Source organism: Drosophila willistoni, assembly GCF_018902025.1.
Source record: "Drosophila willistoni isolate 14030-0811.24 chromosome 2L unlocalized genomic scaffold, UCI_dwil_1.1 Seg168, whole genome shotgun sequence".
In the NCBI taxonomy this organism is placed as follows: Eukaryota; Metazoa; Arthropoda; class Insecta; order Diptera; family Drosophilidae; genus Drosophila; species Drosophila willistoni.
The window spans coordinates 4,361,725-4,378,848 of record NW_025814047.1 but is presented as its reverse complement, the minus strand read 5'-3'; the positions used below and the strand labels follow the sequence as shown (position 1 = coordinate 4,378,848).

Sequence of the window (17,124 nt, the reverse complement as noted above, 5' to 3'; positions counted from 1 at the left end):
AAAAAGTGGTCAAAGAAAAAGTTTTTCTGCATTTTTTTTTGACTTGGCCAATGCATCTCGAGACAAAGACGGATGCAAAATAGATTGGCAATGGGTCAAAGGAGACGAAGACCATTGTTGTCATTTGTTATGGTCAACATAATTGTTTCTTTTCGTTCAACTTTGCTTCTGTGTGCAGCTGCCGCTCTGATGCTGATGCTGATGTTAATGCTGCTGGTAGTTAGTGGCCAAAGAGAAGTTGCGAAACTTGTAAAACTTACTTTAAAGATAAAACTCAAGAATTTACAGAAAACTATGTTAATGTACACTGTGAGAAATTAGGCAACTGCCTGGGGAAAATAAACGGATTTGTAGGATAGGAAAGTTTGTGAAAGTTGGTGGTGAAATTGTTATTGATCAGCTGTTGAAACACACACAAATGGATTGTATTTCTTATGTTTTTAGGAAACTTTATAGGAAAATCGAGTTAGATATTCTCAATCGTCTATAGTTTTAGATTTATGCTTGATGATGATAAAACGTTTTATCAACTCAAAATGGATAATTGAGAAATTGATAACATATAGATTGATATATGATAATGAACCGATTGCAGCGATAGATAGCCAAATAGATAGTAGAAAGATAACTACTAGAGCGGTAGATAATACTTATATTGATACTGATTACGTATCACTCATACGTAATAGTAGATGAAAATGTACATGGAGCATAGTTATGAATAGTATGAGGTGGCACATTTCGTATGAAGTAAATGTTTACTAAAGTGTTAGATGTGAAATTTAAATAACCAACTAATGAAAAATCCATGGTCTAGTTGCCAAAAGGAAAAAGAATAACCTTTTTTTAAGGTCTTTGAAGGAAACTCACAAGCATAAAATTAATATCATTGGCCAATTTTTCTGTACTGGAAATAGGTCACAATTTTGGTGGAGGAAATCTGGAATTTTGTAGCTATGACCCAGTTATAAGTTATAATCCTGTTAGCAGGATTTCAGCACCCGATGCCACAAAAATTCTTGATTTCATATACATATGTTAATATTCAACATGACCAAATATAATCAAATTAAATAAGTTTAATCTGGAACCAAATAAAACAAATACCAAAGTAAAAGTATGTTCATACGATTTTTGCAAAGGTATTTTGATGAGCTATTTTAGTGAAACCTACATACTTTTTTGGGTTAGCTCTTTTACTAATACTAGAAAACAAAATAAATATGAGATTAAGATATTCAGTGTATGGATTTTCTTATCAATTCCTTTGCTGTCAAATGGTGTCACACCCTAATACATACATACAACCTTTGCATTAAGTTATTATCATAGAAATTGGAAAACGTTATGTATCCTTTATTTTTTCCTTTTTGGTTTTCTAATGCATTTCCAATTAAGGATTAACAAGGATATGGACCAATTCATCCTTTAATTTGCTTGTGGACAAACTGCTAGTTTTACCAATATTGTTTACTCAATCGCCCTTTTCCACATTTTCCCTAGTGTTTTTTCTCCTTCTTTCGTCATTCTTTACTGTGCTGTGCGTGTGGTCCCTTTTCCCTTGGCGGGGATTTGTCTATCTTGGTAATCAGTTTCCGTCTAGAGAGATTCGTTTTCGCACTACTACTGCATGGCATGGCCCGTTTCCTTTTAGTTGTGCGCCAGCAAGTTGGTCGTTTTTAAATGCTTCAGCATTGCATAAAATTTGCATAAATTTGCTTGCATATTTTATTTTGCTATTGCTCCTGCTATAGTTGTTGTTGTTGTAGTTGCTGTTTCTGTTGTTTATTCTTCTTGCTGTCCATTTGCCCGCCCACCAACAACACAAACACCACCAACCGACACTGACTGCGAGCCAAAGTGACGCACAAAAAAGGCTCCTCACCTCCATCGCTGCCATCACCGCCCCAAAATGTATGCTATAAAACGTGGTGGGGAGGGTGAAAAACTAGCATTGGTTTTCGTGGTATTGGTAAGCCTTGGCCTGTCCGGCCGTTTCATATTATAACTCAATTTCTGCGTGAGGCTTTCGATTTACCGCTGCGGTTCGGTTGTAGCAACTACAACAACAACACCAACAATTGTAGCAAGAATAACAACAGACTTCATCGAGGATGATGATGATGACGATGTGAATGTAGATGTGGATGCAACATTTATATTCATATATGCGGTGTGGAAATGAATCCTGGACGTGGGCCACCCAACCGCATTCACCGCAGGATGTCGATTGATGAGTGTGGGCTGGGGATGGTGCAAAAATGAATGCTATGAAAGAAAATTTCATACAAAAAACCAAACCAAAGCTTTAATTTTTTCCTCCATGTGCATAGTAAAAAGAGACACACCACAAAATAAAATAAAAAAAAACCAAAAATTTGCATGCCTTTTACGTATATTAACATAAGCATACAGCTAAAGAGGACGAATGGCGGATGAACAGACGAGACGAAGGCAGTAGGAGGGTGTGAATGGAAGAATGGAAAGCCTCTTTCATCAGGAATCCAATATGTCAAATTTGAAGCACGCGCTTCGCCACATTTCTTTCTTTCGTCTATCAAAATGTCAAGTGTCAGGGCAATTCATTGACAAATCCTCCACCTCTCCCTCAAAAACCATTTCGGTGATGCAAAAAATACACACACACACACACACATACACGAGCACACCATGCTGTGCCCCCCTTCAACAGTGAGTGACATGTTTGCTTAGCAGCTATTCCTTTTTGCCTTCATTCCCTATGCTCTCTTACTCCCTATATTCAGTTGGTCTCTTCTTCTTCTCTCTTCAGTTCTTCTTCAGTTTGACATGTTTCAATAACTAACTGTCCATATTGGTTTATTCAATTAATGTCAATAGTTTGCGCATCAATTGCATTTATGTACGAGTCTATTTGCTGCACTGCACTGGGTGGCACTCCCCCCACTCTATCCTTGAGCCCGTTGGCTTGTTAATTGCATAAAATGTAACTAATTTTCAATGGGTAATGAGACGAACTGAATGAAAGAGAGAGAGAGAGAGAGATTGACAGGGAGAGGAAGCCCATTAGTGGAAATCAATTGGGATAGCTTGAAAATTGCCAATCAGAGTTTGCTGAATAAAGAGAATGTACCTACATATACTTCATATATGATGCGACAGTCTCACAATTAGACAGGTAAATTGGATTTAGATTTGCAGTTTCAGACGATGGCTACTGCTTCATTAGCCATAATTCTAATATGAATTGCCATGCCATCTCATAATATGATTAACGAGAATTCTATGGCTTATTATCTTAGGCAAAGTTAACTTAAGATTGAGCAAACATTTTGTTGTCATAAGAAAATGTACTTCTGCCTGCCCTACCATGTTTGGCCTAATCTTCAATGGTCTCGCTATGCCCAAAGACACTTTAAAGGTCTTCCTTCTGTAGCACTGTTAATTGGTTTTTTTTATAGACATCCTGTTCGTGGTTGGTTTCTTGTGCTTTCCTCTGACCCTGATAACTTGCTATCTTTTGGCCTAAATCATTGCTAATTACAGTTTCTTTATCTAAAGAAAGGTTTTCCTTAGCTTAATTGTTGGTCATTCTAGATCATTTTCGACGCCTTTCTTTTCGTGTTCAGATTCAAGTGCATTTGGTTGCAATTACCATTTGACCTTTCAAGGTTTTATTTTAAATACGTGCAATTCTAAATTTCAATCATTTATTCGTGTAAAGTAATTATAGTCAGCTTAACAACTAAACAATATAAAGGCAAAGCCAGAAACACCCATTCATTTGAGCCCATGTGGCGTATACGTAACTTCAATTTGAAATTTAATCAAAATCAATTTAATTTAGTTGTTTCGTAACTTAAGACAATGCAATATGGTGGAATACAAACTTAAATTTATAGGAAATGTAGGCAGTTCCAGAGAAAATAGTTAAATAAAATAAGGACTAACAAGATGATGAGTTGAATTTGTTGACAGTATTCTTTGAATTATGGTCCACTTTTGTTCCAATTTTGAATTAGATCAAATTTTTAAACAATAATTGTTGAATTTGATGATGAATCTTAATGTTTTACCTCTTTCATAAACAAACAATTAAACCGAAATAGGAAATTGTGCTAAAAAGTTGGTTAAAGTAAGTTTAAAATTTAAAAGAATGCTAAAAACTCTGTTTAACTGAAATATTAAAAATATTCTCCACAGCATAAAAAACCCTTCGAAATTATTTTAAAAGTAAATTAACTAAAAAAACATTAGTAATACATGCTAACGATACTATTACTTTTGCTTTAATTCTTTAGGTACATTCTTAGCTTTGGTTTTTAATATCACCTCTAATAGAAAAGTTGAGAAAACAAACTAGAAGGAAAATTTGTGGCCATAATAAAAAGTTCCAACACAATAAAACTGAAACTGAAATTGCTTTGCATTTAAGCCAAAGTATGGGCAAAAGCACATTGATTATGGCTTTTGGGCTATTACATTTCAAAGTTGTTCATTAGCCATTCCGCTGATTTGTGGTGATTTAAACAATTAAAAGGGAATTGTAATGCCTTCTAAGTATTTGGCACGCCCTTTACTTTCAGTTTGCCACACCCCTTACAGCCAGCCGCCATTCTAAGGCATTGCATGCTACAAAATTGTTGCATACTCCTACTCTAATGGTTAGGTGTAGATGCAAGATGAATTTGTTGGTTTGGGGGTTGCCACTTGTCGCGTTAGAAGCTAAAAGCAAGAACGGCAACTTCTGGCACTTTAATGTGCTCCAACTTGACTCTGGGCCACGCCCTGATCCTCGCCCTTATTCGCAAAGAGAGACTCATCTTTGCTCTGCCACCCACCCACATATACATGGAGCCCACTCAATTTACGCAACTCATCAAAGGGATGTGGAGCTAAGGGAGTAAGGGAGGTGAGATGAAGAAACAAGGCAATTGGAGCACGTGTGTGTGTGTGTGTGCGTTAGTGTGTAGGCTTGTATTTGTCTTAACAACTCTTGCATACAATCTAAATGGCTTTCCTGCCTGTTGGTCCTTGGCTTCACCCTGTGTGTGTGTAAGTAAGTGGAGTGTGGGAGGTGTGTATGTGTGTGTGTTTTTTTTCCGGTGCTCGCATAATTACTTTGACTCGGCTTTTACGACCTTTCTATGAATTACTCAAGAAGTGTTGGGAGCACGTCGCCTCGGTGACTGCCAGGATGCTTTCTGTTGCTGCTGCTGCTGCCATTCTCTCCTGAATCATTGCCCCTTCTTCCCATTGGAGCATAGCAGCAGTTTATCCTTTTTTACTGCCCGTCTTTTTGCGTTGCCTTCGTGTCTGCTACTTTTGCTCCTTTTTTGCCTTTTTCCTGGCCTCCTCCTCCTTTTTGAGTGTCGTTCGTTTTATTTATTTCTTTTGCTCGTGTTTGCCTGCTAATTTCTTTGCTCACACACATTTCGAAAGATATGCACAAGGAAGGATTCCATAGAACTTCAATTCCTTCAGTAGACAAGTGTATACATGTCACTCTGCTGGTTGGTGGGCCAGGGTTGTCAGGTCTTTTGAAGTTGATTTGATTTTGACATCGGCTAAAAATTGTGATCGGATTGAAAGTGTTTTCAAACATAAGCCTTGTGATTGACACTGAGCTCTCATCTTGTCAAATTTAAGAGTAATCTAGTTTAAATTGCTTAAACCCTTAAATATATGCACATAATATCGATAGTTGTCTATGATGAAAGAAAACTGGTGAAACTAGATTTATTTTTTGTCAAATCAAACAAATGAATGTTTATACCAAATTAAAGCTATCAACTGATCAACCTTATCTTACAGCAGCTAAGACTGCTTTTAATCATTTTTTAATATTAATATTTTATCGAAATTTATCGATAAACATGGCCGCTCTTCGGAAATGCGAACAACAATTAAGTTTAGGACTATGTTTTTCCTTTTTCCTTCATCGAATTATAATTCCCAACTTGTTTCAGCTTTAAAGATGTGATGTGGACATTACAATTCTGGATGGTTTAGCTAAGTCAGCCGATAAGATTGTTTGGCTGTTCTCGGAATAGATAACCAGCTTATTTTTGTTTGCTCCGAAATTATCTTTTGGTAAACTCGATTTTGGTTTAATAAAAAAAAAACCCTCCTAAGTGCTGACTATCTTGTTAACGATAGTTTAAGAGGCTCTCTGAAATGTAACCCTCTAAAGATGTCATTTGTTTTTAGTATTTTTTTCATTAAATTAAATATACTTAAGTCTGCTAGTTAATTCTTTGCGAATTCATTTTGAAACGTGTCGCATATTTATCTACTGACACGATTCCGGTTTCCCACCTTTCTTTCCACCTTTTCCTTTCATTCTCGCACACCTAAATTTATGTATGTGTAACAACATAATCATTTCCTATAATTGTAGAATTTCAATTTAGAGTGACTGGAGAAGTTAAATGTTTTTTGCTTGTTTTCTTTGGCTTATTATTATTTTTGGTGTGTTATTTTGAAAGCTTTTAGCTGAACCATTTTTTTTTTTTTTTGGCAATTTCCTTTTGTTAATTTCCTCCATGATCCTTTCTTATGACTTTTTAATTTCCTTTGTAACCCTGTCATAGTGCCCCAGCTATGTAGCTAGCTATAGCTGCCTGCCATCGACCGACTCAATGTCTTCTTATCTCTCTCTTTCCATTGCCATTTTTTTCTTCTTTGCTACCATTTTCTGTTGCGTGTGTGTGTGTAGGTGTTTGGAGAGTGGGTGAAGGGTGAGGAGGTTTGGCGGAGGGCAAACATTATATCTGTTAGCTTTTTAGTCTAACGACCAACGCAACACCTACACACCACGAACCACCATGATGATGGCATCCTGGCATCCCATGGACTTGGTTATAGCATGTCCATCGCATTGTTAAACAGAATTTATGCGCTCAGCTGCCTCTTCTTCATCTACTTTTGCTTCTTCTTCTACTACTATCAACTTCTTCCTCTTCTTTTTGCCATTACGTTTATAATTGTCTTGTGCAACTTCTGGCATTGGTCCTCCTCCCACACCAAGTCCTTTTCCTTCTCCATAGTTGTTGTGGTTGTACTCACCTATCTGTCCCTGGCCTGCCGTGGCTTGGAGTGGTCTGTCTTTCTGCCACCACCCAAGTCGTTATATACGCTTGATTCACTACTGGAGGCCATACTCTTGCTGCCATGTTTGCTTACCTTCTCTTGCCTTTTATTTTTCCCTCTCTTTCTTATTCGTTTGTCTCTTCGTCCTAGTCTTCGTCGTCGTCGTCTCCTCCCCCTTCTTCTCCTAAGGGGTTTATTCATGCGCTTACGCTACGAGTTAACGGGTTGTGGAGTGTCCTTCTGTATGCCATGCCTTGGCATGCCCGCTTTTTCCTTGGATGCCATTTTCAGGCTCATTGGCTAACTGTTGATTTTGTTGTCACGTTGTGCCTCCCGCCCGTTGCATCTTCTCCATTGGATTCCTATGGACAGTTTCAGCTGATTCCTTAGTTCCTTCCATTTGCGACACACATTTTCTTTTTGGCTTCGTTTCTCTTCTTTTGTTTCGTCTTGTTTACATTTTCATGCTCGAATTGGCTCTTGTGCTTTGGTAATTTCCAGCATTGTCTTCTACTGTTTTCACTTTGGCCAGGAGCAATAGCAGGTAGAACGGCAGGAGCAGAGGGAGGAGAAGCGAGCCAACTTCAAACACACACATACATATTAAGCGGGCTCCGACTTTGGACTTGCCACTGACAGAAGCTGGAGCTGGAGTGGTGGCCTCCGGTAACCTGGTGGACCATTCCTGCTGGCATGACTAGCCCCCTTTCCACCATTTTCCGCATTTCCCCTGTGGGGCCCCACTTCCGCTTCCTATGCTTTCATCGCCTGCTGCCTTTGTGCCACATAAATTTGGTTTAAAATGTATCTTATGCCTCTTACCTCACTCCAACCTCAATCCTCCACCCTCTGCTTAGTGGGTTTCTCCTTTCCTGGACTTTGGCTTTGGCTTTCCTTTCATGTTATGATTGTTGTTGCGTTCTTTTTTTGTTGTTTTGTTATTCTCCTCTCTTTTTTTCGCTTTTCTCGTTTTTTGTACTCATTTTCAATTTGAACATTTTAATGTTGTGGTCATAAAATTCTTTTTATTGGTTGTAAAACTCACTTGCCCCGGGTATTGTGGAGTGCCCCAGCGAGTGGCTACGATGGGGTGTGACTAACATAAGAGATTTCGTCGAGAAGGTGGTGGGGGTAGAAAAACAAAAAAATTAGTAGCTTCTTGCCTTGGCAATGGCCACTTAAGCTCTGTGTTAAGAATAACGCAAAGAATTTGCCAAATGAAACGAGTTGCATGTTTTTTCTGTATTCTTTTTATGCTTGTCAGGGACTTAATAAATTCGACTTACACAAAATGTAAGCAGCAGCAACAGCAATGTAAAGTAATTTGCATTTCAAATTTAATTAAAATATAAATTTTCGGGGCAAAGAAAAACGAAAAGCCAAGTATCCGTCGCCGGAACCCAAAAGTAAAAGTGTGTTGCAGTAGAGCAAAGCTAAAGCCAAGTTATGTACGCAAAAACTGTTTGCAAATGCTCATTTATGTTTCACAGAGTTAAGTTTGCATTAAGCTAATCTAAATCACAGAAGGAAAAAAATATCAAATTGTTGTGCATAGTTGTTTTTAAAAGAACGCAGAACTTTGTTCAAATAAGAAAAGTTTAATGTGTTTCCTTATACTAAATTTAAATGTAAGTGGAAGTTGTTTAGGTTTTGACTTGAGGTCTTTAGATTCTATTGAGATTACCCACAATAGAAAGCAAGAAATTTGTTTTCAAAGGCCGATTTATACTACATTTTGATTTTAGTTTTGAATTTGTTCTTAATTGTTGGATTTCAATATTTTTAACTTTGGCGCATAGTCTGGAAACCTAGGAAGCAAAGATAATCTAGCAATTTTGTTTTTCAAGTCAACCCTAGTGAATTATTTGGACTACAGAGCGAATATTTTCCTAAATAAAACATCTCCATGTGTTTTATCATTAACAAAACTCACTATGGAAATTAAAGATCTTGGGAATGTATTGCTTTGAAACAAACATAACATAAAAATTTTTCAATTCTAGATAGATTTTTTGATCTAGATCAACTTTACACACAAAATCAAGAGTCTCCCAACTTCAAAACAGAAAATTGTGGATCTTTTATTGATGCTATATGTATTATAAGTTCTTCCTTATCATATCATTCATCTTCCCTTGTTTTGATTTCCAATTCTACTTCAACAATTCTTACATATGACAAAACAAGTGGAAAACTTGTTTCGATTAATTTGCTTGGCGAATTCCTGCTCTTAACTGGAAGTCATTGAACTGTTACAAAGCCAAAGAAAGAGAAGAAGAAGAATAACAACAACAAAAGTTACCCAAAATTGGCAGTTGCTGTGGGGACCCGCCCCTCTATTCACTCAGTCTTTGCCATTGCCTGTTCCCTTGGCGATACCCTTTTGCTTCTGGTTGTGAGCTGCTGCCTGCTTTCTTTTCGATTTTTTTAGCATTTGAATTTCTTATTGACCCATTTCTGTAGGGCAACCAAAACAACGGCCAAAAACCAGTTGAAAGCCCATTTAAACCGGTTCCGAGTTACTTGCAACACTTTTTTTTAGCCGCTGCAAACAAGAAGCAAAGACCAGAGAACCAAAAAAGAAAGAAACACAAAGAGAAGTGAGACAGTTGGGGAGGGGACAAGGAGGGAGTGTAGGGATCTTTTAAGGGAGGTCCATGTCCCTTCTATAACTGCAAGTTTTTTGGCCTTTTTTGTTGCCTTTTTACCGTTAGTTGTTGTTAGCCTGTCCAGAAAAGGGTCCCGCGGTTTCTCTGCAGCTGGGGTATTGTAAGATTTTTGTGGTTATATATGGCCATGTTGGATATTGTATCTCCATGTTCAAAATTTCGTTATATACTTGGCCAAACAACAACATTAATTGGCTGCCATAAATTGTGGCGATGAAAAGTATCTTTTTGATAAATTCTTGTACTTAAGTTAGTAAGTTCCTTAAATCTTAGGTAAAAACGTCGTAATACCGAAGTAATTGGTCCAATTGCTAAGCACTAAGGTAACAGGAGACTAAAGTTGGGCTTTTGCTTGAGATCCTTTCTCTAAACTATTGATTAATAAATTTTGAAAATAAAGTCGCATTAGGTACTAAGTATAAATAAATAAATCTCCATATTCGGATTGATGTTCATGAATGATGAACCCATAAATTCTCTTGATGGGGTGGCAATTGATTGGAATTTAAATATTTAAACAGTTGATTTTTTGTTGATATTTCAAATAATTTATGATTTTTTTTTTTTGGGTCCAGCACATAAATCACGTTTTTTTTGTAATAATATTTATGGCACATCTATTTTCCATTTATTATAGTATCAGAATCAATTTATTTTTTTAAATCCGATAAAATGCCACACGTATCAATAATGCGAAAAATTTATGCGCAAACAAATCGTAGTGAGAAAATTCAACAATATCGTTAAATGTTAAACAAATATATACTCGTCATATATATGCATACATATATTTGACTAACATTTCATTTTCGTTTGCAATTTTCATTTGCATTCGCGTGTGGAAATGACCTACAACCAACTAAACTAACAATCATATTACAAATTAAACCAAACTAAAAAAAAGAAATGCATATTTAAAAGAAGTAAAAAGAAAAAGACGAATTGTAAATACACTTTGCATTTGAGGATTAAGCTTTGAGCAAAACAGTAAGAAAAGTGAGATTTACCCTTCCTTTGTTAGAGTATAATAATGTAATAAGGAAAAACCTAATTGAAAAGTTTGTGAGAAAGTGACTGACCGGAGAGAAATAACGTGCAACAATGTGCTGAAAATTGTTTGGAAAAGTGAAAAGAAAAGTAGATCTACATAAAACCAGACCTCTAACCAACAGAGAAGGAAAGAGAGAGAGAGAGAGAGACACACAGAGACAGAAGCTGCTGCTTTTGTGTTGGTATGTTGAGACATTTCCGGCGGGCCAATAGTGTCAGAAATGTGAGGAAAATGGAAATGAGCAATGATGAAGATGGAAAAGCTACAGCCCAAGTATAAGTTTTTGGCATGGAGGGATTTTTCGGGGAAACCTTTAGGGCGGATGGCTGCTGGTTGGGATGTCAGCAATAAAATATTACCATTAACACTTAATTGAGTCAACGAAGCGGCACAAAGTGAAAAGAAAAAGAGCAAAGCAAAAAAAAAGAACGTCTTGTAGTAGTTGCAATCGACAACATTTTCTGGTTTTAGCCAACAGCATCAGGTGAATTTCGTAAGATTGCTTCCATTCATGAATAGCACTCAATTAAACATTAATTAAATGCGAAAAGTGACTACGATATTTGCAACTTGATATACTGAAATTTGAGAATGCCGAGATCGACATCTTTTAGACCATTCAAATTGAGCTTCAGAGCTTCCAAGCTAAACTATAGAGACAAATTCTATGGAAATAATTGCTTTTAATTAAAAGAACTTAATACCACAAAGTGTTGATACTTCCTTTACCAATTTCCTATCACTCAATAGCAATAAGCATTAGATTTTCTTCAATAAATACTTGCAAATTGATTTTAATGCTTGTTAAAGGTGTTGATCTGTCTATACTTTTGTGATGAGACCTATAATACTTATTTCCATCGATCTAAATATGTTAAATGGATTTATAGGTTGTCATTAGGTCTCTTTATAATGGTAATGAATCGAATTAAGACCAATTATTGAACAATAAAGCTTTAGCCTAAACATTTTTTAATAGAATTATCAAGTTTTCTCTACACTTTTTGGCTAGTTGACTTTTTTTGTGTCTAAAATAAAAAAATAAAACATTTCCTAAACATGAACATGAACAATTTCATTAACTTTTCTTTAAAGATGTGATTTTGAAATTGAAAATTATTATTATTACGAAAATAAAAGCTGCAAGAAATAAATCTTGATAAAAAGAAACAAAAAAAAATGAGTGCAAACATTTTGATATTAGAAGTAAGCACACATTATTATTAATATTTAATGCGATTTTTATCCCCTCCTCCCCTTACCCTCTCCTACCACCTTTTCTTATGACATCTTTCTATCGCCAGGGCCATTTTATGAGGTAAAGAGGAGCTTTTTATCACAAGGTTTCGTTGCGTTTCATTCTCGGGGATGGACGTTGATGGACCTGGGGAAAGCCGCTTAAAATGTTTGCCTGGGCACACGGTTTTTTCGCACACCGAACCGAGATTCATCATTCCCTTGGTCGTTCGTCCTCATTGTGGTTGTTATTGTTGCTATTATTGTTGGTCGGTTGGCTGGTCGGTTGGGGCTACGCTGATTTAATATTTAGCACGCCTGGACAGGCATTTTCCCCCGTACACCACCATCACTTCAATGGGGTGAGAAGAGGGTAGTGGAGCGGCGGAGTTTGGTGGTGGTAACGCCTTAGTAAAATTTTAATGCGCTTTTGATGATGGCCATAAAATGGCAAAACAAAATGCATGGGGCATCGCCTCTGGAAAAAGGGGAAGAGAGATGCGGCTGCTGCTGTTGCTGTTAAAAGGGCGTGGCACTGCATGCGAATCTCTGCTCTAGATAAAATATTAATTTATTTTTGTTGCTGTTGTCGTTGGGTTATATATTTTTCTTTTTGTTTTGTTCCCGATGGTTGGCTTGTCCTGCGGCGTTAAACAAGTTATAGTGGGCTCATAAAATTTTACGTATGCAGCGTCCAAAAACAGAATGAGAGTGAGAGAGAGTAGCTCGACTTTCCTATGCTCCTACACCCGGTCACATCCAATTTGAATGAACAAGAAAAAGACGAGGTATATTAGGTTCCTGACATTTATTTGAAATATCCATCCTTTGTGGGGTTAATTCTACAAGCTTTAAAATTGTAAAACAATTGAAACTTATTACAATGACATTAATTATTATAGATAAAGCTTGTTATAGTTGTTAAAGATAAGTTCAATGTCTAGTACAAAATTTCAGAACTCTGTCTCAAATATAGCTAAGAGAGATTTGGCTAAAGAAGACGCCTTGAGATACCCTAAAACACTTTTCCCTCTATATACTGTCAGTTTTAACTTATTACAGGGTATTTTAAAGTTGGTTACCCGCAAACTTAACGTAGAAAAGTTTTTATTAATACATATTTTCATTCTGATGCGGTTTATTTGTTTTTCAGCTTTCATTTCACGCCATTTTATGCTCTAGTTGTTTGTTTTTAATGCCCTTCCATAAAGAGTTCATATGGTTTCAGTTCTCGCTGACCATATAATGTTTTGCGATTTTATGAAACTTGAGAGTTTTCTTAATGAATTTATGACTAAAAGTTGACACATAGATTAAAGAGATAGATGCAATAGATCTAAGATAAAAGAACTATTATATAATATTAAGGTGCACTGAAAAGGACTTTCTTATATCTAAAACTCTAGCTGACTTAGAAAGAAACTTCTCAAAATATTTAATTATCTATGAAATATTTAAATCATGAAAATATTAAATTATTTAAAAATAGGTTCTGAGTTTTATAAATACATCAATTTTAATTCACTTTATCTCGATCGATTACTTTATAGTTATTCATTTTATTGTATTCATTTATTATAGATAAAATACTTAGATTTTTAAAGTCCCTTTCCATTAGCGTAGAGTATTTCAAGTTTTTCTTTTGGCTCGCCTTTCTCTGGTTTTTAATTTCGACAAATCGTAAAATAATTTTTCTCTTTTCACTCATATTCTTTATTGTTTCCTAGACGGAATTTTGGAATATAAATAAATGGCTCGCAAAAAGTTTAAGGTCAATTTGAGCAAACTACTCAGTTTATTTATTTATGAATTTTTCTTTTCTCATTCTTAGAGAGTTATTAGTTTTTTGGTTTTTACGATGTTATTAATTTTACGCTTTCCTCTATAAAATTAAGAGAGAAATTGGCCCCAGGTTGAAGAGCACTTAATAGTCACTTGTAGTAATGCGCATTTTGGTATTAAAGTATCAATTGCTTTCAGTCGCACTCACCTTTTTTGTTGGGTGGTCTGTTTGTCCTGTCCCTTTGTGTTTGGTATTTAATACTCTTGCCAATTACTATTGAATAATGAGTGCACACACACTCACATATCCTTAATTCATTCGATGACACACACACACACATGACAATGGAAAGTGGTAAATGGTAAATGCTCAATGGCTGAGACTAATGATAAGAAAATCACGACCAACGTGGAAGCATCAGACGAGGAGAGAGGAGAGAGTCTCTGGTGGACAGAGGACACGCGCCTCATTTATTCAATAAGCTGCTCTCATTAACAAGAGACATTTTCTTTCCCTCACCCTCCTCCTCTCGTTGTCTGTCGGTGTCTTTTCTCACGTTTCTACCATGATATCGTCAGAGAAGGAATTGTTGACTTCTCTCTGATGATTGCGCTATTTACAATAATTGCAGACGTTTTGTACGCCATTGAGACAGCAGAGACAACGGAGTCAGTCGCCGTAGTCGTCATTCTCTCTGTCTCTTTTCCAACAATTTACTCTGGACTTTCCGCAAATCGCATTAAGTACAGAATCATTGCCAGCAACGAATTGTAAAAATGTCATTGCGGATGAAAATGAGAGCAGAAACTTATTTTTTTCTCCTCTCCTCTCCTCCTCCTCACTTACTTTTCTTTCACTCATTGCACATTTTCTCATTTTCCTTTTGCTTCTGCCACTTTCCACTACTTTGGCTGGTCACCACTACCACCAAAGAAGTACGTAAAATGCATAACTATAAAGCACACTGTGCACACAAAAACTAATTAGAAAAGTTTTGTGGTTGCCAGAGTGGTTGGGTGTGGTGGTGGGGTGTTCGGTCCATTATAGGTACGATGGTTAGAGAGGGGGAGAGGGCGGTGGTGGTGGTGGTGCTGCACAACATCATCATGGCAAACATCAGGCAAAAAGGAAGTGAGTGTTAAGTGTGTGCGAAACGAGAGCCGCTAAAGCAGTATCATTAATAATTAAGTTATAGTACACACAGTTTAATGTGACTTACCGACTGTGGTGTAAAACGGAGGGGTAGGGGAGTGGAATGTGGAAAACAACTCTTCTCGAATTTCCAATTGCCTGCATTGGCTTACTCTAGTAAAAAGTGCACTCTGCGGCAAATTGTTTTAACCAACCAACAAAGATCAAGTTGAAATTTGAGTTATTTTTTCAAAGATTTATTTTTTGTACACATTTAAAAGTAATTAAGGTCGGACAGTGTTGAAAAATAAGAGTTTTTCAATGAGTTTTTTGAAATTTGACTCCGGGACTGATATTGAAGATTCTTATGGAAAATATAAATACTCGATTGCTATTGGAAAGTGCAAATAAAGATAATTTTAGCTAGCTAAAGAGATTAACAAAAAGTGCTTAAAATTAATTAAAATTTTAGGGTAAAACAAAAACCAATCTAAAAACTTCTTTACCTTCAAAATATTAGTTTAATTAAATTATTTGAGCCGTTAATTCCTCTCCTAGAGACTTGTGGAAATTATATTTTTCATAAGTTTCCAGCCAAGTTTTCGCTGCTCTCGGATAAAGTGAGTCCCCCCTTGGAAGGGAAATGTGTATGTAATTGAAGTTTCTGATAAGCTCTTGTTGTTCTCCTATTATCCAAAAGTTGTGGCTTAGAATGTATGAGGCGTAGTACCAAAATGCGGCTTAACGCTTTTACTTTGCTTCTATTTTTTGCTCCTCCCTTTCCTTCCCTTCCCTTCCACTTCTCCTCTTGCATCTTGTGAAACTTTGTTATGCTTCTACTTAATCAAATCGTTGGTTCGTTCGTTCGTTCGCCCTACTGCTGTCAATCTATGTATAAACTTTTCCATGGGGTCGATGAAATACGAAAGACTTATCAATGAATTTCATGAATATCAAATAATTTTGGCAGCCTTAGAGCAGCATACGCAAAAATTCTTTGCATAACAAAATTGCCAAAGACAAAAAGCCGCTTTTCAACACACAACTCCATCCATCCATCCATTTATCCAGCCATCCATTTGTTTCCTTCCCCTTTCCCAATGCGCTTTTCTTGTCTCAAAAGTTGAACAAATTGAACTTTTAACCCATTACAGTATGACAGGAACACCTCGCTCTCCTCCGCCCTGTTCTTCTAAAAAATACCCGCAGAAACCGACTAGAGACAGACACAGAAGCAGAGACGACGACGAAACCCCTGAATATTTTGTTATGCCTGTCAGATGAATAAATAGAAGTCGAGAGCAAAATTTTGCCATATTATGCAGAGGTTGGGTGAGCAGACAACGCCAGGATCTTGAGCAAAATGTCTGAGAATTAGAAGCAAAGTGGAGCTTAAATTTTCCATAAATTTCCATGCCAACGGGCCAATGCTCATTATAATTTGCCATCAATTCTCTTTTCGAAAATGAACTTTACACCCCCTTCCACAAGAAATTATCATCATCTAGAGGTATTTGTACTTATCTAGGGCCTTGACACGCCTCAGAGCTTTTGTTTTATTTCTTCTTTTTTTTTTGGCACACTTGAAACTCATTAACGTAATTTTCGAAAATTTATGAATGTTAATTGGAAATTCTCCTTCGAGGAAAGTGACTATTAAATTATGCTAATGAGCTCAAAAAAAAAAAAAAAAAAAAAAAAAAAAAAAACATCAAGAGGAGGAAAAATAACTGCAAGTAAATGCTAAGCTCAACCAAATACGGAATTTCAATTATGACCAGGCACACACTTGGAATTAGACCAAAAGAAAAAAACTAGGCTCAAACAGAAAACATTGAGAATGTAAATGGTCAAAAAGAAGACCAAAAAAAAAAAAAAACACAGAATGAAATTGCGTTTGGCCAGATTGTCAACAACCACAATGGCCAGTCAGAAATGGCCAAGAGGAGAAACGGGAGGAGAGGGAGACGAGAATTCTCAATGTGTATCCATTCATTTCAATTTGGATACGGTTTTTTTGGTGGCTGGGGGATGGGCGGTGTTGTACGCTCCGTTAATCAATTAGTGCTGACAATGGCCGACTTCTACAGGGCCTAAAAACTCGCCACCACGCAACGATACATTGCATACTCTTGGGCGCTTAGACAGACCCCAGGAACACAAAAGAGCTAGGCATAGCCAGC

At 36.6% G+C, this 17,124-nt stretch overlaps 1 protein-coding gene across 14 annotated transcripts in view; it reads left to right on the top strand.

Annotated features, from left to right (window-relative positions):
• Positions 1-17,124, top strand: part of LOC6640790 (heterogeneous nuclear ribonucleoprotein L) — a 146,011-nt gene that overhangs the window by 62,268 nt on the left and 66,619 nt on the right. The gene's annotated exons all lie outside the window — the stretch shown is intronic.